This window comes from Castor canadensis, chromosome 18, assembly GCF_047511655.1.
Source record: "Castor canadensis chromosome 18, mCasCan1.hap1v2, whole genome shotgun sequence".
NCBI lineage: Eukaryota > Metazoa > Chordata > Mammalia > Rodentia > Castoridae > Castor > Castor canadensis.
The window spans coordinates 24568341-24595654 of NC_133403.1; positions in this window are offsets into that span (position 1 = coordinate 24568341).

A 27314-nucleotide genomic window follows, 5' to 3' on the forward strand; every position below is an offset into this window, starting at 1 on the left:
AAATAGCTAAACAAAGTGTTAGACCCTCCTTTTTGTAACCTTTCTGGTTCTCCTATAAGGCATACAGTAATTCTTCCCTTCCTTGAAAGGGGCAACCTTGCACCAAAATGATATTCCTCATACTACAAAACCCTGAGGTAAAGGTCCTATTCTTTTTAAAACTGCAATCTATTCCCACTGCTAAACAAGGTGCCAGACCCATTGCTTTTATCATTAATGGTCCCATTCTAAGAGACCCAGTGCTTCTTGAATTCACTTTAAGGTGGTTATTTTGCCCACAGTTGATATTCCTCACCCATGAAGATGCTGAGAGGCAGGCACTATTCCTTTCAACAAGTATCTCAGTTTTCCTAGGAAAACAAAATGCTTCAGCCTCCTGCTTCTACCATCCACAGTTCTCTTACAATCTGTGCAGTGCTTGTTGCATTCACTTGAAACAGGTGATTTTGCTCAAAGGTGATGTTCCTCATGCACTCAGAGCTAGGCAGTAGTCCTTTAAACAGCTAAGTCAATTCACAATGCTAAGCAAGGGGCTAGACCCTCTTGCTTCCAACAGTAATGATTCTCTCGCAAGATCTGCAGTACTTCTTTGATTCACTTGAAAGGTTGATTTTGCAAGAAGCTGATGTTCCTCTCCCATGAAAACACTGAGAGGTAAGCAGTATTCCTTTAAAGAGCTAAATGAATTGACAAGGCTAAACAACTTGCTAGACCGTCTTGCTTCTAACATTCACGATTCTCTTACAAGAGCTACAGTGCTTCTCCCATTCACTTGTAAGGGCGACTTGGAACAAAGGTGATGTTCCTGACCCTTGAAAACACTGAGAGGTAGACAGCATTCCTTTCAACAGCTAACTCAATTCAAAGTGCTAAACAAGGTGCATGTCCCTGTTGCTTCTAACACTTCTGATTCTCTTCCAAGAGCTTCAGTGCTTCTGCATTCACTTCAAAAGGCCACTTTTCCACAAGGTTTCTGTTCCTCAGGCATGCAAAGGCTGAGAGATAGGCCGTATTCCTTTAAGCAGCTAAGTCATTTCACAATGCTAAAGAAGGTGCTTGACTCTCTTGCTTTTAACATGAATGGTTCTCTTACAGGAGAAACAGTGCTTCTTCCATTCACTTGAAAAGGGCTATGTTGCCCAGAGGTAAAGGTCTTTATCCCTTCAAAGCCTGAGGGACAGGCAGTATTTCCTTTAAAAGTTAACTCAATTCTCACTGGTATACAACATGCTAGTCCCTCTTCCTTCCAGCAATCATGGTTTTATTAAAAAAGAAACAGTGCTTCTTCTTCCTCTTGCCTTTAACAAGTTTGTAAAAAGGTGATGTTTCACCCACTTGAAAACACTGAGGCTACCCAGTGTCTCGTTCAGTGAGTAACCCAATTCTCACTGAGAAACAAGGTGCTAGGCCCTCCTGATCCTACCATTGATAGTTTTCTTCCAAACATACAGTGCTTGTTCCACCATTGAATTGAACTCTTTGACACAAAGGTGATGTTCCTTACACTTTAAAACCCTGAGGGATAAGGAGTGTTCCTTCCAAAAGCTAACTCAATTCCCTCTGCTTAACAAGGTGCGAAAATCTGTGGCTGGTAATGTTAATAGTTTCCTTGCAGGAGATACACTGCTCCTTCCATTCACTCGAATGGGGCTATTTTGCACACAGAATATGTTCTTCACACTTTCAAAGAATGAGAAATAGGCAGTATTCCTTTGGAAAGTTAACTCGTTCTCACTGCTAAACAAACTGCTAGCTTCTAACATTAATGATTTCCTTACATGATAAACGGGGCGTGATCCATTCACTTGGAGGCATCTAGTTGACACAAGGGTGATGTTCCTCACACCTGACAAAACTCAGTGTTGGGCACTAATCCTGTCAACAGGGAACTCATTTCTCATAGGGAGACAAGGTGCAAGAAATTCCTGCTGCCTTGCATACATTGCATCCTGCCATCAGATAAGAGTGTGTGCCCATTTCGTCTGAAGCGGGTATATTCAAAGAGTGAGTGAATGTCCTGTTTTAAATGCTTTCGTTTGGCAAACATTCCTTTCAGCTACTACCTCAATCCTCACAAGGAAACAGTGTGCTAGAACCTCCTGCTGCAATCCAGGACATCTGCTTACAAGAGATAGAGTGTCTCTTCCATTCACTTGAAAGTGTCTCTTTTGCCCAAAGATTGTACTCCTCACACTCTGAAATCCTCAGAGGTATGCAGTACTCCTTTCAAAAGCTAACTCCATTGAAATAGCTAAACAAATTGTTAGACCCTCGTTTTTGTAACCTTTCTAGTTCTCCTACAAGACGTACAGTACTTCTTCCCTTCCTTCAAAGGGGCAACCTTGCGCCAAAATGATATTCCTCACACTACAAAACCCTGAGGTAAAGGTGGTATTCCTTCTAAAACCGCCATCTCTTCCCACTGCTAAAGAAGGTGCTAGACCCTCTTGCTTCTATCATTAATGGTCCCATTACAAGAGACCCAGTGCTTCTTCGATTCACTTTAAGGTGGTTATTTTGCCCATAGTGGATATCCCTCACCCATGAAGACACTGAGAGGCAGGCAGTATTCCTTTCAACAAGTATCTCAATTCTCCTAGGAAAACAAAGTTCTTCACCCTCCTGCTTCTACCATCCACAGTTCTCTTACAATCTATGCAGTGCTGGTTGCATTCACTTGAAAGAGGTGATTTTGCACAAAGGTGATGTTCCACATGCACTCATTGCTAGGCAGTATTAACTTAAACAGCTAAGTCAATTCACAGTGCTAAAAAGGTGCCTGAACCTTTTCCTTCTAACTTTCATGATTCTCTTAAAAGAGAAACAGAGCTTCTTCCATCCATGTGAAAAGGGCTATTTTGCACCAAGATATATTCTTCATACTTTAAAACCTTTGAGACAGGCAGTATTCTTTTTAAAAGTTAACTCAATTCTCAGTTCTAAACAAAGTGCTGCTAACATTAATGGTTTCCTTACATGATAAATTGGGCATGTTCCATTTACTTGAAGTTACCTATATGGCACAAGGGTGATGTTCTTGACTCACAAAAAATCTCAGTAATAGGCAGTATTCCTTTCACCAGGTAACTCATTTCTCTTCGGAGAGAAGTTGGAATACATCCCTACCTCTAACACATTGCATCCAGCCATCAGATAAAAGTGTTTGTCCCTTTTGTTTGAAGTGCATGTTTTTCAAAGAGTGAGTGATTCTCCACTGCAAAAGGCTTTTGTTTGGCAAGCGTTTCTTTCACATGGTAACTGAATGATCTCAGGGAAACAATGCTCTAGAACCTCCTGCTGCAAGCCTTGACATCTGCTTCCAAGACAGAGAGGGCATCTTCCATACCTTTCAAATGGTCTCTTTTGCACACAGCTTGTATGCCTCACACTTTAAAACCCTGAGAGGTACGCAGTACTCTTTCTAAAAGCTAACTCAACTTCAACAGTGAAACAAAGTGCTAGACCCCTCTTACTTGTAAGCTTTTTAGTTCTCCTCTAAAACGTACAGTAATTCTTCCCTTCACTGAAAGCAGAGTTCCTTTCAAAAGTTAACTCAATTCCCTCTGCTTAACAAGGTGCGCAATTCTGTGACTGGTAACATTAATTGTTTCCTTGCAGGAGATACACGGCTCCTTCCATTCACTTGAATGGGGCTATGTTGCACACAGAATACGTTCTTCACACTTCAAAAGAATGAGAAGTACTCAGTATTTCTTAGGAAAGTTAACTCCGTTCTCACTGCTAAACAAACTGCTAGATTCTAACATTAATGATTTTCTTACATGATAAACGGGGCCTGATCCATTTACTTGAAGGCAACTATTTGGCACAAGGGTGATGTTCCTCACACCTAAAAAACCTTAGTGTGTGGCACGAATCATTTCAACAGAGCACTCATTTCTCATAGGGAGACAAGGTGCAAGACACTCCTGCTGCCTTGCACACATTGCATCTTGCCGTCAGATAAGAGTGTGTGTCCATTTCGTCTGAAGCGTGTATATTCAAAGAGTGAGTGATTCTCCACTTTAAAACGCTTTCGTTTGGCAAGCATTCCTTTCACCTACTACCTCAATCTTCAAAGAGAAACAGTGTGCTAGAACCTCTTGCTGAAAACCTTGACATCTGCTTACAAGCATTGAGTGCCTCTTATATTCACTTGAAAGGGTCTCTTTCGCCCAAAGATTGTACTCCTCACACTCTGAAATCCTCAGAGGTATGCACTACTCCTTTTAAAAGCTAACACCATTGAAATAGCTAAACAAAGTGTTAGACCCTCCTTTTTGTAACCTTTCTGGTTCTCCTATAAGGCATACAGTAATTCTTCCCTTCCTTGAAAGGGGCAACCTTGCACCAAAATGATATTCCTCATACTACAAAACCCTGAGGTAAAGGTCCTATTCTTTTTAAAACTGCAATCTATTCCCACTGCTAAACAAGGTGCCAGACCCATTGCTTTTATCATTAATGGTCCCATTCTAAGAGACCCAGTGCTTCTTGAATTCACTTTAAGGTGGTTATTTTGCCCACAGTTGATATTCCTCACCCATGAAGATGCTGAGAGGCAGGCACTATTCCTTTCAACAAGTATCTCAGTTTTCCTAGGAAAACAAAATGCTTCAGCCTCCTGCTTCTACCATCCACAGTTCTCTTACAATCTGTGCAGTGCTTGTTGCATTCACTTGAAACAGGTGATTTTGCTCAAAGGTGATGTTCCTCATGCACTCAGAGCTAGGCAGTAGTCCTTTAAACAGCTAAGTCAATTCACAATGCTAAGCAAGGGGCTAGACCCTCTTGCTTCCAACAGTAATGATTCTCTCGCAAGATCTGCAGTACTTCTTTGATTCACTTGAAAGGTTGATTTTGCAAGAAGCTGATGTTCCTCTCCCATGAAAACACTGAGAGGTAAGCAGTATTCCTTTAAAGAGCTAAATGAATTGACAAGGCTAAACAACTTGCTAGACCGTCTTGCTTCTAACATTCACGATTCTCTTACAAGAGCTACAGTGCTTCTCCCATTCACTTGTAAGGGCGACTTGGAACAAAGGTGATGTTCCTGACCCTTGAAAACACTGAGAGGTAGACAGCATTCCTTTCAACAGCTAACTCAATTCAAAGTGCTAAACAAGGTGCATGTCCCTGTTGCTTCTAACACTTCTGATTCTCTTCCAAGAGCTTCAGTGCTTCTGCATTCACTTCAAAAGGCCACTTTTCCACAAGGTTTCTGTTCCTCAGGCATGCAAAGGCTGAGAGATAGGCCGTATTCCTTTAAGCAGCTAAGTCATTTCACAATGCTAAAGAAGGTGCTTGACTCTCTTGCTTTTAACATGAATGGTTCTCTTACAGGAGAAACAGTGCTTCTTCCATTCACTTGAAAAGGGCTATGTTGCCCAGAGGTAAAGGTCTTTACCCCTTCAAAGCCTGAGGGACAGGCAGTATTTCCTTTAAAAGTTAACTCAATTCTCACTGGTATACAACATGCTAGTCCCTCTTCCTTCCAGCAATCATAGTTTTATTAAAAAAGAAACAGTGCTTCTTCTTCCTCTTGCCTTTAACAAGTTTGTAAAAAGGTGATGTTTCACCCACTTGAAAACACTGAGGCTACCCAGTGTCTAGTTCAGTGAGTAACCCAATTCTCACTGAGAAACAAGGTGCTAGGCCCTCCTGATCCTACCATTGATAGTTTTCTTCCAAACATACAGTGCTTGTTCCACCATTGAATTGAACTCTTTGACACAAAGGTGATGTTCCTTACACTTTAAAACCCTGAGGGATAAGGAGTTTTCCTTCCAAAAGCTAACTCAATTCCCTCTGCTTAACAAGGTGCGAAAATCTGTGGCTGGTAATGTTAATAGTTTCCTTGCAGGAGATACACTGCTCCTTCCATTCACTCGAATGGGGCTATTTTGCACACAGAATATGTTCTTCACACTTTCAAAGAATGAGAAATAGGCAGTATTCCTTTGGAAAGTTAACTCGTTCTCACTGCTAAACAAACTGCTAGCTTCTAACATTAATGATTTCCTTACATGATAAACGGGGCGTGATCCATTCACTTGAAGGCATCTAGTTGACACAAGGGTGATGTTCCTTACACCTGACAAAACTCAGTGTTGGGCACTAATCCTGTCAACAGGGAACTCATTTCTCATAGGGAGACAAGGTGCAAGAAATTCCTGCTGCCTTGCATACATTGCATCCTGCCATCAGATAAGAGTGTGTGCCCATTTCGTCTGAAGCGGGTATATTCAAAGAGTGAGTGAATGTCCAGTTTTAAACGCTTTCGTTTGGCAAGCATTCCTTTCAGCTACTACCTCAATCCTCACAAGGAAACAGTGTGCTAGAACCTCCTGCTGCAATCCATGACATCTGCTTACAAGAGATAGAGTGTCTCTTCCATTCACTTGAAAGTGTCTCTTTTGCCCAAAGATTGTACTCCTCACACTCTGAAATCCTCAGAGGTATGCAGTACTCCTTTCAAAAGCTAACTCCATTGAAATAGCTAAACAAATTGTTAGACCCTCGTTTTTGTAACCTTTCTAGTTCTCCTACAAGACGTACAGTACTTCTTCCCTTCCTTCAAAGGGGCAACCTTGCGCCAAAATGATATTCCTCACACTACAAAACCCTGAGGTAAAGGTGGTATTCCTTCTAAAACCGCCATCTCTTCCCACTGCTAAAGAAGGTGCTAGACCCTCTTGCTTCTATCATTAATGGTCCCATTACAAGAGACCCAGTGCTTCTTCGATTCACTTTAAGGTGGTTATTTTGCCCATAGTGGATATCCCTCACCCATGAAGACACTGAGAGGCAGGCAGTATTCCTTTCAACAAGTATCTCAATTCTCCTAGGAAAACAAAGTTCTTCACCCTCCTGCTTCTACCATCCACAGTTCTCTTACAATCTATGCAGTGCTGGTTGCATTCACTTGAAAGAGGTGATTTTGCACAAAGGTGATGTTCCACATGCACTCATTGCTAGGCAGTATTAACTTAAACAGCTAAGTCAATTCACAGTGCTAAAAAGGTGCCTGAACCTTTTCCTTCTAACTTTCATGATTCTCTTAAAAGAGAAACAGAGCTTCTTCCATCCATGTGAAAAGGGCTATTTTGCACCAAGATATATTCTTCATACTTTAAAACCTTTGAGACAGGCAGTATTCTTTTTAAAAGTTAACTCAATTCTCAGTTCTAAACAAAGTGCTGCTAACATTAATGGTTTCCTTACATGATAAATTGGGCATGTTCCATTTACTTGAAGTTACCTATATGGCACAAGGGTGATGTTCTTGACTCACAAAAAATCTCAGTAATAGGCAGTATTCCTTTCACCAGGTAACTCATTTCTCTTCGGAGAGAAGTTGGAATACATCCCTACCTCTAACACATTGCATCCAGCCATCAGATAAAAGTGTTTGTCCCTTTTGTTTGAAGTGCATGTTTTTCAAAGAGTGAGTGATTCTCCACTGCAAAAGGCTTTTGTTTGGCAAGCGTTTCTTTCACATGGTAACTGAATGATCTCAGGGAAACAATGCTCTAGAACCTCCTGCTGCAAGCCTTGACATCTGCTTCCAAGACAGAGAGGGCATCTTCCATACCTTTCAAATGGTCTCTTTTGCACACAGCTTGTATGCCTCACACTTTAAAACCCTGAGAGGTACGCAGTACTCTTTCTAAAAGCTAACTCAACTTCAACAGTGAAACAAAGTGCTAGACCCCTCTTACTTGTAAGCTTTTTAGTTCTCCTCTAAAACGTACAGTAATTCTTCCCTTCACTGAAAGCAGAGTTCCTTTCAAAAGTTAACTCAATTCCCTCTGCTTAACAAGGTGCGCAATTCTGTGACTGGTAACATTAATTGTTTCCTTGCAGGAGATACACGGCTCCTTCCATTCACTTGAATGGGGCTATGTTGCACACAGAATACGTTCTTCACACTTCAAAAGAATGAGAAGTACTCAGTATTTCTTAGGAAAGTTAACTCCGTTCTCACTGCTAAACAAACTGCTAGATTCTAACATTAATGATTTTCTTACATGATAAACGGGGCCTGATCCATTTACTTGAAGGCAACTATTTGGCACAAGGGTGATGTTCCTCACACCTAAAAAACCTTAGTGTGTGGCACGAATCCTTTCAACAGAGCACTCATTTCTCATAGGGAGACAAGGTGCAAGACACTCCTGCTGCCTTGCACACATTGCATCTTGCCGTCAGATAAGAGTGTGTGTCCATTTCGTCTGAAGCGTGTATATTCAAAGAGTGAGTGATTCTCCACTTTAAAACGCTTTCGTTTGGCAAGCATTCCTTTCACCTACTACCTCAATCTTCAAAGAGAAACAGTGTGCTAGAACCTCTTGCTGAAAACCTTGACATCTGCTTACAAGCATTGAGTGCCTCTTATATTCACTTGAAAGGGTCTCTTTCGCCCAAAGATTGTACTCCTCACACTCTGAAATCCTCAGAGGTATGCACTACACCTTTTAAAAGCTAACTCCATTGAAATAGCTAAACAAAGTGTTAGACCCTCGTTTTTGTAACCTTTCTGGTTCTCCTACAAGACATACAGTAATTCTTCCCTTCCTTGAAAGGGGCAACCTTGCACCAAAATGATATTCCTCATACTACAAAACCCTGAGGTAAAGGTCCTATTCTTTTTAAAACTGCAATCTATTCCCACTGCTAAACAAGGTGCCAGACCCATTGCTTTTATCATTAATGGTCCCATTCTAAGAGACCCAGTGCTTCTTGAATTCACTTTAAGGTGGTTATTTTGCCCACAGTTGATATTCCTCACCCATGAAGATGCTGAGAGGCAGGCACTATTCCTTTCAACAAGTATCTCAATTTTCCTAGGAAAACAAAATGCTTCAGCCTCCTGCTTCTACCATCCACAGTTCTCTTACAATCTGTGCAGTGCTTGTTGCATTCACTTGAAACAGGTGATTTTGCTCAAAGGTGATGTTCCTCATGCACTCAGAGCTAGGCAGTAGTCCTTTAAACAGCTAAGTCAATTCACAATGCTAAGCAAGGGGCTAGACCCTCTTGCTTCCAACAGTAATGATTCTCTCGCAAGATCTGCAGTACTTCTTTGATTCACTTGAAAGGTTGATTTTGAAAGAAGCTGATGTTCCTCTCCCATGAAAACACTGAGAGGTAAGCAGTATTCCTTTAAAGAGCTAAATGAATTGACAAGGCTAAACAACTTGCTAGACCGTCTTGCTTCTAACATTCACGATTCTCTTACAAGAGCTACAGTGCTTCTCCCATTCACTTGTAAGGGCGACTTGGAACAAAGGTGATGTTCCTGACCCTTGAAAACACTGAGAGGTAGACAGCATTCCTTTCAACAGCTAACTCAATTCAAAGTGCTAAACAAGGTGCATGTCCCTGTTGCTTCTAACACTTCTGATTCTCTTCCAAGAGCTTCAGTGCTTCTGCATTCACTTCAAAAGGCCACTTTTCCACAAGGTTTCTGTTCCTCAGGCATGCAAAGGCTGAGAGATAGGCCGTATTCCTTTAAGCAGCTAAGTCATTTCACAATGCTAAAGAAGGTGCTTGACTCTCTTGCTTTTAACATGAATGGTTCTCTTACAGGAGAAACAGTGCTTCTTCCATTCACTTGAAAAGGGCTATGTTGCCCAGAGGTAAAGGTCTTTATCCCTTCAAAGCCTGAGGGACAGGCAGTATTTCCTTTAAAAGTTAACTCAATTCTCACTGGTATACAACATGCTAGTCCCTCTTCCTTCCAGCAATCATGGTTTTATTAAAAAAGAAACAGTGCTTCTTCTTCCTCTTGCCTTTAACAAGTTTGTGAAAAGGTGATGTTTCACCCACTTGAAAACACTGAGGCTGCCCAGTGTCTCGTTCAGTGAGTAACCCAATTCTCACTGAGAAACAAGGTGCTAGGCCCTCCTGATCCTACCATTGATAGTTTTCTTCCAAACATACAGTGCTTGTTCCACCATTGAATTGAACTCTTTGACACAAAGGTGATGTTCCTTACACTTTAAAACCCTGAGGGATAAGGAGTGTTCCTTCCAAAAGCTAACTCAATTCCCTCTGCTTAACAAGGTGCGAAAATCTGTGGCTGGTAATGTTAATAGTTTCCTTGCAGGAGATACACTGCTCCTTCCATTCACTCGAATGGGGCTATTTTGCACACAGAATATGTTCTTCACACTTTCAAAGAATGAGAAATAGGCAGTATTCCTTTGGAAAGTTAACTCGTTCTCACTGCTAAACAAACTGCTAGCTTCTAACATTAATGATTTCCTTACATGATAAACGGGGCGTGATCCATTCACTTGAAGGCATGTAGTTGACACAAGGGTGATGTTCCTTACACCTGACAAAACTCAGTGTTGGGCACTAATCCTGTCAACAGGGAACTCATTTCTCATAGGGAGACAAGGTGCAAGAAATTCCTGCTGCCTTGCATACATTGCATCCTGCCATCAGATAAGAGTGTGTGCCCATTTCGTCTGAAGCGGGTATATTCAAAGAGTGAGTGAATGTCCAGTTTTAAATGCTTTCGTTTGGCAAGCATTCCTTTCAGCTACTACCTCAATCCTCACAAGGAAACAGTGTGCTAGAACCTCCTGCTGCAATCCATGACATCTGCTTACAAGAGATAGAGTGTCTCTTCCATTCACTTGAAAGTGTCTCTTTTGCCCAAAGATTGTACTCCTCACACTCTGAAATCCTCAGAGGTATGCAGTACTCCTTTCAAAAGCTAACTCCATTGAAATAGCTAAACAAATTGTTAGACCCTCGTTTTTGTAACCTTTCTAGTTCTCCTACAAGACGTACAGTACTTCTTCCCTTCCTTCAAAGGGGCAACCTTGCGCCAAAATGATATTCCTCACACTACAAAACCCTGAGGTAAAGGTGGTATTCCTTCTAAAACCGCCATCTCTTCCCACTGCTAAAGAAGGTGCTAGACCCTCTTGCTTCTATCATTAATGGTCCCATTACAAGAGACCCAGTGCTTCTTCGATTCACTTTAAGGTGGTTATTTTGCCCATAGTGGATATCCCTCACCCATGAAGACACTGAGAGGCAGGCAGTATTCCTTTCAACAAGTATCTCAATTCTCCTAGGAAAACAAAGTTCTTCACCCTCCTGCTTCTACCATCCACAGTTCTCTTACAATCTATGCAGTGCTGGTTGCATTCACTTGAAAGAGGTGATTTTGCACAAAGGTGATGTTCCACATGCACTCATTGCTAGGCAGTATTAACTTAAACAGCTAAGTCAATTCACAGTGCTAAAAAGGTGCCTGAACCTTTTCCTTCTAACTTTCATGATTCTCTTAAAAGAGAAACAGAGCTTCTTCCATCCATGTGAAAAGGGCTATTTTGCACCAAGATATATTCTTCATACTTTAAAACCTTTGAGACAGGCAGTATTCTTTTTAAAAGTTAACTCAATTCTCAGTTCTAAACAAAGTGCTGCTAACATTAATGGTTTCCTTACATGATAAATTGGGCATGTTCCATTTACTTGAAGTTACCTATATGGCACAAGGGTGATGTTCTTGACTCACAAAAAATCTCAGTAATAGGCAGTATTCCTTTCACCAGGTAACTCATTTCTCTTCGGAGAGAAGTTGGAATACATCCCTACCTCTAACACATTGCATCCAGCCATCAGATAAAAGTGTTTGTCCCTTTTGTTTGAAGTGCATGTTTTTCAAAGAGTGAGTGATTCTCCACTGCAAAAGGCTTTTGTTTGGCAAGCGTTTCTTTCACATGGTAACTGAATGATCTCAGGGAAACAATGCTCTAGAACCTCCTGCTGCAAGCCTTGACATCTGCTTCCAAGACAGAGAGGGCATCTTCCATACCTTTCAAATGGTCTCTTTTGCACACAGCTTGTATGCCTCACACTTTAAAACCCTGAGAGATACGCAGTACTCTTTCTAAAAGCTAACTCAACTTCAACAGTGAAACAAAGTGCTAGACCCCTCTTACTTGTAAGCTTTTTAGTTCTCCTCTAAAACGTACAGTAATTCTTCCCTTCACTGAAAGCAGAGTTCCTTTCAAAAGTTAACTCAATTCCCTCTGCTTAACAAGGTGCGCAATTCTGTGACTGGTAACATTAATTGTTTCCTTGCAGGAGATACACGGCTCCTTCCATTCACTTGAATGGGGCTATGTTGCACACAGAATACGTTCTTCACACTTCAAAAGAATGAGAAGTACTCAGTATTTCTTAGGAAAGTTAACTCCGTTCTCACTGCTAAACAAACTGCTAGATTCTAACATTAATGATTTTCTTACATGATAAACGGGGCCTGATCCATTTACTTGAAGGCAACTATTTGGCACAAGGGTGATGTTCCTCACACCTAAAAAACCTTAGTGTGTGGCACGAATCCTTTCAACAGAGCACTCATTTCTCATAGGGAGACAAGGTGCAAGACACTCCTGCTGCCTTGCACACATTGCATCTTGCCGTCAGATAAGAGTGTGTGTCCATTTCGTCTGAAGCGTGTATATTCAAAGAGTGAGTGATTCTCCACTTTAAAACGCTTTCGTTTGGCAAGCATTCCTTTCACCTACTACCTCAATCTTCAAAGAGAAACAGTGTGCTAGAACCTCTTGCTGAAAACCTTGACATCTGCTTACAAGCATTGAGTGCCTCTTATATTCACTTGAAAGGGTCTCTTTCGCCCAAAGATTGTACTCCTCACACTCTGAAATCCTCAGAGGTATGCACTACTCCTTTTAAAAGCTAACTCCATTGAAATAGCTAAACAAAGTGTTAGACCCTCGTTTTTGTAACCTTTCTGGTTCTCCTACAAGACATACAGTAATTCTTCCCTTCCTTGAAAGGGGCAACCTTGCACCAAAATGATATTCCTCATACTACAAAACCCTGAGGTAAAGGTCCTATTCTTTTTAAAACTGCAATCTATTCCCACTGCTAAACAAGGTGCCAGACCCATTGCTTTTATCATTAATGGTCCCATTCTAAGAGACCCAGTGCTTCTTGAATTCACTTTAAGGTGGTTATTTTGCCCACAGTTGATATTCCTCACCCATGAAGATGCTGAGAGGCAGGCACTATTCCTTTCAACAAGTATCTCAATTTTCCTAGGAAAACAAAATGCTTCAGCCTCCTGCTTCTACCATCCACAGTTCTCTTACAATCTGTGCAGTGCTTGTTGCATTCACTTGAAACAGGTGATTTTGCTCAAAGGTGATGTTCCTCATGCACTCAGAGCTAGGCAGTAGTCCTTTAAACAGCTAAGTCAATTCACAATGCTAAGCAAGGGGCTAGACCCTCTTGCTTCCAACAGTAATGATTCTCTCGCAAGATCTGCAGTACTTCTTTGATTCACTTGAAAGGTTGATTTTGAAAGAAGCTGATGTTCCTCTCCCATGAAAACACTGAGAGGTAAGCAGTATTCCTTTAAAGAGCTAAATGAATTGACAAGGCTAAACAACTTGCTAGACCGTCTTGCTTCTAACATTCACGATTCTCTTACAAGAGCTACAGTGCTTCTCCCATTCACTTGTAAGGGCGACTTGGAACAAAGGTGATGTTCCTGACCCTTGAAAACACTGAGAGGTAGACAGCATTCCTTTCAACAGCTAACTCAATTCAAAGTGCTAAACAAGGTGCATGTCCCTGTTGCTTCTAACACTTCTGATTCTCTTCCAAGAGCTTCAGTGCTTCTGCATTCACTTCAAAAGGCCACTTTTCCACAAGGTTTCTGTTCCTCAGGCATGCAAAGGCTGAGAGATAGGCCGTATTCCTTTAAGCAGCTAAGTCATTTCACAATGCTAAAGAAGGTGCCTGACTCTCTTGCTTTTAACATGAATGGTTCTCTTACAGGAGAAACAGTGCTTCTTCCATTCACTTGAAAAGGGCTATGTTGCCCAGAGGTAAAGGTCTTTATCCCTTCAAAGCCTGAGGGACAGGCAGTATTTCCTTTAAAAGTTAACTCAATTCTCACTGGTATACAACATGCTAGTCCCTCTTCCTTCCAGCAATCATGGTTTTATTAAAAAAGAAACAGTGCTTCTTCTTCCTCTTGCCTTTAACAAGTTTGTGAAAAGGTGATGTTTCACCCACTTGAAAACACTGAGGCTGCCCAGTGTCTCGTTCAGTGAGTAACCCAATTCTCACTGAGAAACAAGGTGCTAGGCCCTCCTGATCCTACCATTGATAGTTTTCTTCCAAACATACAGTGCTTGTTCCACCATTGAATTGAACTCTTTGACACAAAGGTGATGTTCCTTACACTTTAAAACCCTGAGGGATAAGGAGTGTTCCTTCCAAAAGCTAACTCAATTCCCTCTGCTTAACAAGGTGCGAAAATCTGTGGCTGGTAATGTTAATAGTTTCCTTGCAGGAGATACACTGCTCCTTCCATTCACTCGAATGGGGCTATTTTGCACACAGAATATGTTCTTCACACTTTCAAAGAATGAGAAATAGGCAGTATTCCTTTGGAAAGTTAACTCGTTCTCACTGCTAAACAAACTGCTAGCTTCTAACATTAATGATTTCCTTACATGATAAACGGGGCGTGATCCATTCACTTGAAGGCATGTAGTTGACACAAGGGTGATGTTCCTTACACCTGACAAAACTCAGTGTTGGGCACTAATCCTGTCAACAGGGAACTCATTTCTCATAGGGAGACAAGGTGCAAGAAATTCCTGCTGCCTTGCATACATTGCATCCTGCCATCAGATAAGAGTGTGTGCCCATTTCGTCTGAAGCGGGTATATTCAAAGAGTGAGTGAATGTCCAGTTTTAAATGCTTTCGTTTGGCAAGCATTCCTTTCAGCTACTACCTCAATCCTCACAAGGAAACAGTGTGCTAGAACCTCCTGCTGCAATCCATGACATCTGCTTACAAGAGATAGAGTGTCTCTTCCATTCACTTGAAAGTGTCTCTTTTGCCCAAAGATTGTACTCCTCACACTCTGAAATCCTCAGAGGTATGCAGTACTCCTTTCAAAAGCTAACTCCATTGAAATAGCTAAACAAATTGTTAGACCCTCGTTTTTGTAACCTTTCTAGTTCTCCTACAAGACGTACAGTACTTCTTCCCTTCCTTCAAAGGGGCAACCTTGCGCCAAAATGATATTCCTCACACTACAAAACCCTGAGGTAAAGGTGGTATTCCTTCTAAAACCGCCATCTCTTCCCACTGCTAAAGAAGGTGCTAGACCCTCTTGCTTCTATCATTAATGGTCCCATTACAAGAGACCCAGTGCTTCTTCGATTCACTTTAAGGTGGTTATTTTGCCCATAGTGGATATCCCTCACCCATGAAGACACTGAGAGGCAGGCAGTATTCCTTTCAACAAGTATCTCAATTCTCCTAGGAAAACAAAGTTCTTCACCCTCCTGCTTCTACCATCCACAGTTCTCTTACAATCTATGCAGTGCTGGTTGCATTCACTTGAAAGAGGTGATTTTGCACAAAGGTGATGTTCCACATGCACTCATTGCTAGGCAGTATTAACTTAAACAGCTAAGTCAATTCACAGTGCTAAAAAGGTGCCTGAACCTTTTCCTTCTAACTTTCATGATTCTCTTAAAAGAGAAACAGAGCTTCTTCCATCCATGTGAAAAGGGCTATTTTGCACCAAGATATATTCTTCATACTTTAAAACCTTTGAGACAGGCAGTATTCTTTTTAAAAGTTAACTCAATTCTCAGTTCTAAACAAAGTGCTGCTAACATTAATGGTTTCCTTACATGATAAATTGGGCATGTTCCATTTACTTGAAGTTACCTATATGGCACAAGGGTGATGTTCTTGACTCACAAAAAATCTCAGTAATAGGCAGTATTCCTTTCACCCGGTAACTCATTTCTCTTCGGAGAGAAGTTGGAATACATCCCTACCTCTAACACATTGCATCCAGCCATCAGATAAAAGTGTTTGTCCCTTTTGTTTGAAGTGCATGTTTTTCAAAGAGTGAGTGATTCTCCACTGCAAAAGGCTTTTGTTTGGCAAGCGTTTCTTTCACATGGTAACTGAATGATCTCAGGGAAACAATGCTCTAGAACCTCCTGCTGCAAGCCTTGACATCTGCTTCCAAGACAGAGAGGGCATCTTCCATACCTTTCAAATGGTCTCTTTTGCACACAGCTTGTATGCCTCACACTTTAAAACCCTGAGAGATACGCAGTACTCTTTCTAAAAGCTAACTCAACTTCAACAGTGAAACAAAGTGCTAGACCCCTCTTACTTGTAAGCTTTTTAGTTCTCCTCTAAAACGTACAGTAATTCTTCCCTTCACTGAAAGCAGAGTTCCTTTCAAAAGTTAACTCAATTCCCTCTGCTTAACAAGGTGCGCAATTCTGTGACTGGTAACATTAATTGTTTCCTTGCAGGAGATACACGGCTCCTTCCATTCACTTGAATGGGGCTATGTTGCACACAGAATACGTTCTTCACACTTCAAAAGAATGAGAAGTACTCAGTATTTCTTAGGAAAGTTAACTCCGTTCTCACTGCTAAACAAACTGCTAGATTCTAACATTAATGATTTTCTTACATGATAAACGGGGCCTGATCCATTTACTTGAAGGCAACTATTTGGCACAAGGGTGATGTTCCTCACACCTAAAAAACCTTAGTGTGTGGCACGAATCCTTTCAACAGAGCACTCATTTCTCATAGGGAGACAAGGTGCAAGACACTCCTGCTGCCTTGCACACATTGCATCTTGCCGTCAGATAAGAGTGTGTGTCCATTTCGTCTGAAGCGTGTATATTCAAAGAGTGAGTGATTCTCCACTTTAAAACGCTTTCGTTTGGCAAGCATTCCTTTCACCTACTACCTCAATCTTCAAAGAGAAACAGTGTGCTAGAACCTCTTGCTGAAAACCTTGACATCTGCTTACAAGCATTGAGTGCCTCTTATATTCACTTGAAAGGGTCTCTTTCGCCCAAAGATTGTACTCCTCACACTCTGAAATCCTCAGAGGTATGCACTACTCCTTTTAAAAGCTAACTCCATTGAAATAGCTAAACAAAGAGTTAGACCCTCGTTTTTGTAACCTTTCTGGTTCTCCTACAAGACATACAGTAATTCTTCCCTTCCTTGAAAGGGGCAACCTTGCACCAAAATGATATTCCTCATACTACAAAACCCTGAGGTAAAGGTCCTATTCTTTTTAAAACTGCAATCTATTCCCACTGCTAAACAAGGTGCCAGACCCATTGCTTTTATCATTAATGGTCCCATTCTAAGAGACCCAGTGCTTCTTGAATTCACTTTAAGGTGGTTATTTTGCCCACAGTTGATATTCCTCACCCATGAAGATGCTGAGAGGCAGGCACTATTCCTTTCAACAAGTATCTCAGTTTTCCTAGGAAAACAAAATGCTTCAGCCTCCTGCTTCTACCATCCACAGTTCTCTTACAATCTGTGCAGTGCTTGTTGCATTCACTTGAAACAGGTGATTTTGCTCAAAGGTGATGTTCCTCATGCACTCAGAGCTAGGCAGTAGTCCTTTAAACAGCTAAGTCAATTCACAATGCTAAGCAAGGGGCTAGACCCTCTTGCTTCCAACAGTAATGATTCTCTCGCAAGATCTGCAGTACTTCTTTGATTCACTTGAAAGGTTGATTTTGCAAGAAGCTGATGTTCCTCTCCCATGAAAACACTGAGAGGTAAGCAGTATTCCTTTAAAGAGCTAAATGAATTGACAAGGCTAAACAACTTGCTAGACCGTCTTGCTTCTAACATTCACGATTCTCTTACAAGAGCTACAGTGCTTCTCCCATTCACTTGTAAGGGCGACTTGGAACAAAGGTGATGTTCCTGACCCTTGAAAACACTGAGAGGTAGACAGCATTCCTTTCAACAGCTAACTCAATTCAAAGTGCTAAACAAGGTGCATGTCCCTGTTGCTTCTAACACTTCTGATTCTCTTCCAAGAGCTTCAGTGCTTCTGCATTCACTTCAAAAGGCCACTTTTCCACAAGGTTTCTGTTCCTCAGGCATGCAAAGGCTGAGAGATAGGCCGTATTCCTTTAAGCAGCTAAGTCATTTCACAATGCTAAAGAAGGTGCTTGACTCTCTTGCTTTTAACATGAATGGTTCTCTTACAGGAGAAACAGTGCTTCTTCCATTCACTTGAAAAGGGCTATGTTGCCCAGAGGTAAAGGTCTTTACCCCTTCAAAGCCTGAGGGACAGGCAGTATTTCCTTTAAAAGTTAACTCAATTCTCACTGGTATACAACATGCTAGTCCCTCTTCCTTCCAGCAATCATGGTTTTATTAAAAAAGAAACAGTGCTTCTTCTTCCTCTTGTCTTTAACAAGTTTGTAAAAAGGTGATGTTTCACCCACTTGAAAACACTGAGGCTACCCAGTGTCTCGTTCAGTGAGTAACCCAATTCTCACTGAGAAACAAGGTGCTAGGCCCTCCTGATCCTACCATTGATAGTTTTCTTCCAAACATACAGTGCTTGTTCCACCATTGAATTGAACTCTTTGACACAAAGGTGATGTTCCTTACACTTTAAAACCCTGAGGGATAAGGAGTGTTCCTTCCAAAAGCTAACTCAATTCCCTCTGCTTAACAAGGTGCGAAAATCTGTGGCTGGTAATGTTAATAGTTTCCTTGCAGGAGATACACTGCTCCTTCCATTCACTCGAATGGGGCTATTTTGCACACAGAATATGTTCTTCACACTTTCAAAGAATGAGAAATAGGCAGTATTCCTTTGGAAAGTTAACTCGTTCTCACTGCTAAACAAACTGCTAGCTTCTAACATTAATGATTTCCTTACATGATAAACGGGGCGTGATCCATTCACTTGAAGGCATCTAGTGGACACAAGGGTGATGTTCCTCACACCTGACAAAACTCAGTGTTGGGCACTAATCCTGTCAACAGGGAACTCATTTCTCATAGGGAGACAAGGTGCAAGAAATTCCTGCTGCCTTGCATACATTGCATCCTGCCATCAGATAAGAGTGTGTGCCCATTTCGTCTGAAGCGGGTATATTCAAAGAGTGAGTGAATGTCCAGTTTTAAACGCTTTCGTTTGGCAAGCATTCCTTTCAGCTACTACCTCAATCCTCACAAGGAAACAGTGTGCTAGAACCTCCTGCTGCAATCCATGACATCTGCTTACAAGAGATAGAGTGTCTCTTCCATTCACTTGAAAGTGTCTCTTTTGCCCAAAGATTGTACTCCTCACACTCTGAAATCCTCAGAGGTATGCAGTACTCCTTTCAAAAGCTAACTCCATTGAAATAGCTAAACAAATTGTTAGACCCTCGTTTTTGTAACCTTTCTAGTTCTCCTACAAGACGTACAGTACTTCTTCCCTTCCTTCAAAGGGGCAACCTTGCGCCAAAATGATATTCCTCACACTACAAAACCCTGAGGTAAAGGTGGTATTCCTTCTAAAACCGCCATCTCTTCCCACTGCTAAAGAAGGTGCTAGACCCTCTTGCTTCTATCATTAATGGTCCCATTACAAGAGACCCAGTGCTTCTTCGATTCACTTTAAGGTGGTTATTTTGCCCATAGTGGATATCCCTCACCCATGAAGACACTGAGAGGCAGGCAGTATTCCTTTCAACAAGTATCTCAATTCTCCTAGGAAAACAAAGTTCTTCACCCTCCTGCTTCTACCATCCACAGTTCTCTTACAATCTATGCAGTGCTGGTTGCATTCACTTGAAAGAGGTGATTTTGCACAAAGGTGATGTTCCACATGCACTCATTGCTAGGCAGTATTAACTTAAACAGCTAAGTCAATTCACAGTGCTAAAAAGGTGCCTGAACCTTTTCCTTCTAACTTTCATGATTCTCTTAAAAGAGAAACAGAGCTTCTTCCATCCATGTGAAAAGGGCTATTTTGCACCAAGATATATTCTTCATACTTTAAAACCTTTGAGACAGGCAGTATTCTTTTTAAAAGTTAACTCAATTCTCAGTTCTAAACAAAGTGCTGCTAACATTAATGGTTTCCTTACATGATAAATTGGGCATGTTCCATTTACTTGAAGTTACCTATATGGCACAAGGGTGATGTTCTTGACTCACAAAAAATCTCAGTAATAGGCAGTATTCCTTTCACCAGGTAACTCATTTCTCTTCGGAGAGAAGTTGGAATACATCCCTACCTCTAACACATTGCATCCAGCCATCAGATAAAAGTGTTTGTCCCTTTTGTTTGAAGTGCATGTTTTTCAAAGAGTGAGTGATTCTCCACTGCAAAAGGCTTTTGTTTGGCAAGCGTTTCTTTCACATGGTAACTGAATGATCTCAGGGAAACAATGCTCTAGAACCTCCTGCTGCAAGCCTTGACATCTGCTTCCAAGACAGAGAGGGCATCTTCCATACCTTTCAAATGGTCTCTTTTGCACACAGCTTGTATGCCTCACACTTTAAAACCCTGAGAGGTACGCAGTACTCTTTCTAAAAGCTAACTCAACTTCAACAGTGAAACAAAGTGCTAGACCCCTCTTACTTGTAAGCTTTTTAGTTCTCCTCTAAAACGTACAGTAATTCTTCCCTTCACTGAAAGCAGAGTTCCTTTCAAAAGTTAACTCAATTCCCTCTGCTTAACAAGGTGCGCAATTCTGTGACTGGTAACATTAATTGTTTCCTTGCAGGAGATACACGGCTCCTTCCATTCACTTGAATGGGGCTATGTTGCACACAGAATACGTTCTTCACACTTCAAAAGAATGAGAAGTACTCAGTATTTCTTAGGAAAGTTAACTCCGTTCTCACTGCTAAACAAACTGCTAGATTCTAACATTAATGATTTTCTTACATGATAAACGGGGCCTGATCCATTTACTTGAAGGCAACTATTTGGCACAAGGGTGATGTTCCTCACACCTAAAAAACCTTAGTGTGTGGCACGAATCCTTTCAACAGAGCACTCATTTCTCATAGGGAGACAAGGTGCAAGACACTCCTGCTGCCTTGCACACATTGCATCTTGCCGTCAGATAAGAGTGTGTGTCCATTTCGTCTGAAGCGTGTATATTCAAAGAGTGAGTGATTCTCCACTTTAAAACGCTTTCGTTTGGCAAGCATTCCTTTCACCTACTACCTCAATCTTCAAAGAGAAACAGTGTGCTAGAACCTCTTGCTGAAAACCTTGACATCTGCTTACAAGCATTGAGTGCCTCTTATATTCACTTGAAAGGGTCTCTTTCGCCCAAAGATTGTACTCCTCACACTCTGAAATCCTCAGAGGTATGCACTACTCCTTTTAAAAGCTAACTCCATTGAAATAGCTAAACAAAGTGTTAGACCCTCGTTTTTGTAACCTTTCTGGTTCTCCTACAAGACATACAGTAATTCTTCCCTTCCTTGAAAGGGGCAACCTTGCACCAAAATGATATTCCTCATACTACAAAACCCTGAGGTAAAGGTCCTATTCTTTTTAAAACTGCAATCTATTCCCACTGCTAAACAAGGTGCCAGACCCATTGCTTTTATCATTAATGGTCCCATTCTAAGAGACCCAGTGCTTCTTGAATTCACTTTAAGGTGGTTATTTTGCCCACAGTTGATATTCCTCACCCATGAAGATGCTGAGAGGCAGGCACTATTCCTTTCAACAAGTATCTCAGTTTTCCTAGGAAAACAAAATGCTTCAGCCTCCTGCTTCTACCATCCACAGTTCTCTTACAATCTGTGCGGTGCTTGTTGCATTCACTTGAAACAGGTGATTTTGCTCAAAGGTGATGTTCCTCATGCACTCAGAGCTAGGCAGTAGTCCTTTAAACAGCTAAGTCAATTCACAATGCTAAGCAAGGGGCTAGACCCTCTTGCTTCCAACAGTAATGATTCTCTCGCAAGATCTGCAGTACTTCTTTGATTCACTTGAAAGGTTGATTTTGCAAGAAGCTGATGTTCCTCTCCCATGAAAACACTGAGAGGTAAGCAGTATTCCTTTAAAGAGCTAAATGAATTGACAAGGCTAAACAACTTGCTAGACCGTCTTGCTTCTAACATTCACGATTCTCTTACAAGAGCTACAGTGCTTCTCCCATTCACTTGTAAGGGCGACTTGGAACAAAGGTGATGTTCCTGACCCTTGAAAACACTGAGAGGTAGACAGCATTCCTTTCAACAGCTAACTCAATTCAAAGTGCTAAACAAGGTGCATGTCCCTGTTGCTTCTAACACTTCTGATTCTCTTCCAAGAGCTTCAGTGCTTCTGCATTCACTTCAAAAGGCCACTTTTCCACAAGGTTTCTGTTCCTCAGGCATGCAAAGGCTGAGAGATAGGCCGTATTCCTTTAAGCAGCTAAGTCATTTCACAATGCTAAAGAAGGTGCTTGACTCTCTTGCTTTTAACATGAATGGTTCTCTTACAGGAGAAACAGTGCTTCTTCCATTCACTTGAAAAGGGCTATGTTGCCCAGAGGTAAAGGTCTTTACCCCTTCAAAGCCTGAGGGACAGGCAGTATTTCCTTTAAAAGTTAACTCAATTCTCACTGGAATACAACATGCTAGTCCCTCTTCCTTCCAGCAATCATGGTTTTATTAAAAAAGAAACAGTGCTTCTTCTTCCTCTTGCCTTTAACAAGTTTGTAAAAAGGTGATGTTTCACCCACTTGAAAACACTGAGGCTACCCAGTGTCTCGTTCAGTGAGTAACCCAATTCTCACTGAGAAACAAGGTGCTAGGCCCTCCTGATCCTACCATTGATAGTTTTCTTCCAAACATACAGTGCTTGTTCCACCATTGAATTGAACTCTTTGACACAAAGGTGATGTTCCTTACACTTTAAAACCCTGAGGGATAAGGAGTGTTCCTTCCAAAAGCTAACTCAATTCCCTCTGCTTAACAAGGTGCGAAAATCTGTGGCTGGTAATGTTAATAGTTTCCTTGCAGGAGATACACTGCTCCTTCCATTCACTCGAATGGGGCTATTTTGCACACAGAATATGTTCTTCACACTTTCAAAGAATGAGAAATAGGCAGTATTCCTTTGGAAAGTTAACTCGTTCTCACTGCTAAACAAACTGCTAGCTTCTAACATTAATGATTTCCTTACATGGTAAACGGGGCGTGATCCATTCACTTGAAGGCATCTAGTGGACACAAGGGTGATGTTCCTCACACCTGACAAAACTCAGTGTTGGGCACTAATCCTGTCAACAGGGAACTCATTTCTCATAGGGAGACAAGGTGCAAGAAATTCCTGCTGCCTTGCATACATTGCATCCTGCCATCAGATAAGAGTGTGTGCCCATTTCGTCTGAAGCGGGTATATTCAAAGAGTGAGTGAATGTCCAGTTTTAAACGCTTTCGTTTGGCAAGCATTCCTTTCAGCTACTACCTCAATCCTCACAAGGAAACAGTGTGCTAGAACCTCCTGCTGCAATCCATGACATCTGCTTACAAGAGATAGAGTGTCTCTTCCATTCACTTGAAAGTGTCTCTTTTGCCCAAAGATTGTACTCCTCACACTCTGAAATCCTCAGAGGTATGCAGTACTCCTTTCAAAAGCTAACTCCATTGAAATAGCTAAACAAATTGTTAGACCCTCGTTTTTGTAACCTTTCTAGTTCTCCTACAAGACGTACAGTACTTCTTCCCTTCCTTCAAAGGGGCAACCTTGCGCCAAAATGATATTCCTCACACTACAAAACCCTGAGGTAAAGGTGGTATTCCTTCTAAAACCGCCATCTCTTCCCACTGCTAAAGAAGGTGCTAGACCCTCTTGCTTCTATCATTAATGGTCCCATTACAAGAGACCCAGTGCTTCTTCGATTCACTTTAAGGTGGTTATTTTGCCCATAGTGGATATCCCTCACCCATGAAGACACTGAGAGGCAGGCAGTATTCCTTTCAACAAGTATCTCAATTCTCCTAGGAAAACAAAGTTCTTCACCCTCCTGCTTCTACCATCCACAGTTCTCTTACAATCTATGCAGTGCTGGTTGCATTCACTTGAAAGAGGTGATTTTGCACAAAGGTGATGTTCCACATGCACTCATTGCTAGGCAGTATTAACTTAAACAGCTAAGTCAATTCACAGTGCTAAAAAGGTGCCTGAACCTTTTCCTTCTAACTTTCATGATTCTCTTAAAAGAGAAACAGAGCTTCTTCCATCCATGTGAAAAGGGCTATTTTGCACCAAGATATATTCTTCATACTTTAAAACCTTTGAGACAGGCAGTATTCTTTTTAAAAGTTAACTCAATTCTCAGTTCTAAACAAAGTGCTGCTAACATTAATGGTTTCCTTACATGATAAATTGGGCATGTTCCATTTACTTGAAGTTACCTATATGGCACAAGGGTGATGTTCTTGACTCACAAAAAATCTCAGTAATAGGCAGTATTCCTTTCACCAGGTAACTCATTTCTCTTCGGAGAGAAGTTGGAATACATCCCTACCTCTAACACATTGCATCCAGCCATCAGATAAAAGTGTTTGTCCCTTTTGTTTGAAGTGCATGTTTTTCAAAGAGTGAGTGATTCTCCACTGCAAAAGGCTTTTGTTTGGCAAGCGTTTCTTTCACATGGTAACTGAATGATCTCAGGGAAACAATGCTCTAGAACCTCCTGCTGCAAGCCTTGACATCTGCTTCCAAGACAGAGAGGGCATCTTCCATACCTTTCAAATGGTCTCTTTTGCACACAGCTTGTATGCCTCACACTTTAAAACCCTGAGAGGTACGCAGTACTCTTTCTAAAAGCTAACTCAACTTCAACAGTGAAACAAAGTGCTAGACCCCTCTTACTTGTAAGCTTTTTAGTTCTCCTCTAAAACGTACAGTAATTCTTCCCTTCACTGAAAGCAGAGTTCCTTTCAAAAGTTAACTCAATTCCCTCTGCTTAACAAGGTGCGCAATTCTGTGACTGGTAACATTAATTGTTTCCTTGCAGGAGATACACGGCTCCTTCCATTCACTTGAATGGGGCTATGTTGCACACAGAATACGTTCTTCACACTTCAAAAGAATGAGAAGTACTCAGTATTTCTTAGGAAAGTTAACTCCGTTCTCACTGCTAAACAAACTGCTAGATTCTAACATTAATGATTTTCTTACATGATAAACGGGGCCTGATCCATTTACTTGAAGGCAACTATTTGGCACAAGGGTGATGTTCCTCACACCTAAAATACCTTAGTGTGTGGCACGAATCCTTTCAACAGAGCACTCATTTCTCATAGGGAGACAAGGTGCAAGACACTCCTGCTGCCTTGCACACATTGCATCTTGCCGTCAGATAAGAGTGTGTGTCCATTTCGTCTGAAGCGTGTATATTCAAAGAGTGAGTGATTCTCCACTTTAAAACGCTTTCGTTTGGCAAGCATTCCTTTCACCTACTACCTCAATCTTCAAAGAGAAACAGTGTGCTAGAACCTCTTGCTGAAAACCTTGACATCTGCTTACAAGCATTGAGTGCCTCTTATATTCACTTGAAAGGGTCTCTTTCGCCCAAAGATTGTACTCCTCACACTCTGAAATCCTCAGAGGTATGCACTACTCCTTTTAAAAGCTAACTCCATTGAAATAGCTAAACAAAGTGTTAGACCCTCGTTTTTGTAACCTTTCTGGTTCTCCTACAAGACATACAGTAATTCTTCCCTTCCTTGAAAGGGGCAACCTTGCACCAAAATGATATTCCTCATACTACAAAACCCTGAGGTAAAGGTCCTATTCTTTTTAAAACTGCAATCTATTCCCACTGCTAAACAAGGTGCCAGACCCATTGCTTTTATCATTAATGGTCCCATTCTAAGAGACCCAGTGCTTCTTGAATTCACTTTAAGGTGGTTATTTTGCCCACAGTTGATATTCCTCACCCATGAAGATGCTGAGAGGCAGGCACTATTCCTTTCAACAAGTATCTCAGTTTTCCTAGGAAAACAAAATGCTTCAGCCTCCTGCTTCTACCATCCACAGTTCTCTTACAATCTGTGCGGTGCTTGTTGCATTCACTTGAAACAGGTGATTTTGCTCAAAGGTGATGTTCCTCATGCACTCAGAGCTAGGCAGTAGTCCTTTAAACAGCTAAGTCAATTCACAATGCTAAGCAAGGGGCTAGACCCTCTTGCTTCCAACAGTAATGATTCTCTCGCAAGATCTGCAGTACTTCTTTGATTCACTTGAAAGGTTGATTTTGAAAGAAGCTGATGTTCCTCTCCCATGAAAACACTGAGAGGTAAGCAGTATTCCTTTAAAGAGCTAAATGAATTGACAAGGCTAAACAACTTGCTAGACCGTCTTGCTTCTAACATTCACGATTCTCTTACAAGAGCTACAGTGCTTCTCCCATTCACTTGTAAGGGCGACTTGGAACAAAGGTGATGTTCCTGACCCTTGAAAACACTGAGAGGTAGACAGCATTCCTTTCAACAGCTAACTCAATTCAAAGTGCTAAACAAGGTGCATGTCCCTGTTGCTTCTAACACTTCTGATTCTCTTCCAAGAGCTTCAGTGCTTCTGCATTCACTTCAAAAGGCCACTTTTCCACAAGGTTTCTGTTCCTCAGGCATGCAAAGGCTGAGAGATAGGCCGTATTCCTTTAAGCAGCTAAGTCATTTCACAATGCTAAAGAAGGTGCTTGACTCTCTTGCTTTTAACATGAATGGTTCTCTTACAGGAGAAACAGTGCTTCTTCCATTCACTTGAAAAGGGCTATGTTGCCCAGAGGTAAAGGTCTTTATCCCTTCAAAGCCTGAGGGACAGGCAGTATTTCCTTTAAAAGTTAACTCAATTCTCACTGGTATACAACATGCTAGTCCCTCTTCCTTCCAGCAATCATGGTTTTATTAAAAAAGAAACAGTGCTTCTTCTTCCTCTTGCCTTTAACAAGTTTGTGAAAAGGTGATGTTTCACCCACTTGAAAACACTGAGGCTGCCCAGTGTCTCGTTCAGTGAGTAACCCAATTCTCACTGAGAAACAAGGTGCTAGGCCCTCCTGATCCTACCATTGATAGTTTTCTTCCAAACATACAGTGCTTGTTCCACCATTGAATTGAACTCTTTGACACAAAGGTGATGTTCCTTACACTTTAAAACCCTGAGGGATAAGGAGTGTTCCTTCCAAAAGCTAACTCAATTCCCTCTGCTTAACAAGGTGCGAAAATCTGTGGCTGGTAATGTTAATAGTTTCCTTGCAGGAGATACACTGCTCCTTCCATTCACTCGAATGGGGCTATTTTGCACACAGAATATGTTCTTCACACTTTCAAAGAATGAGAAATAGGCAGTATTCCTTTGGAAAGTTAACTCGTTCTCACTGCTAAACAAACTGCTAGCTTCTAACATTAATGATTTCCTTACATGATAAACGGGGCGTGATCCATTCACTTGAAGGCATCTAGTTGACAC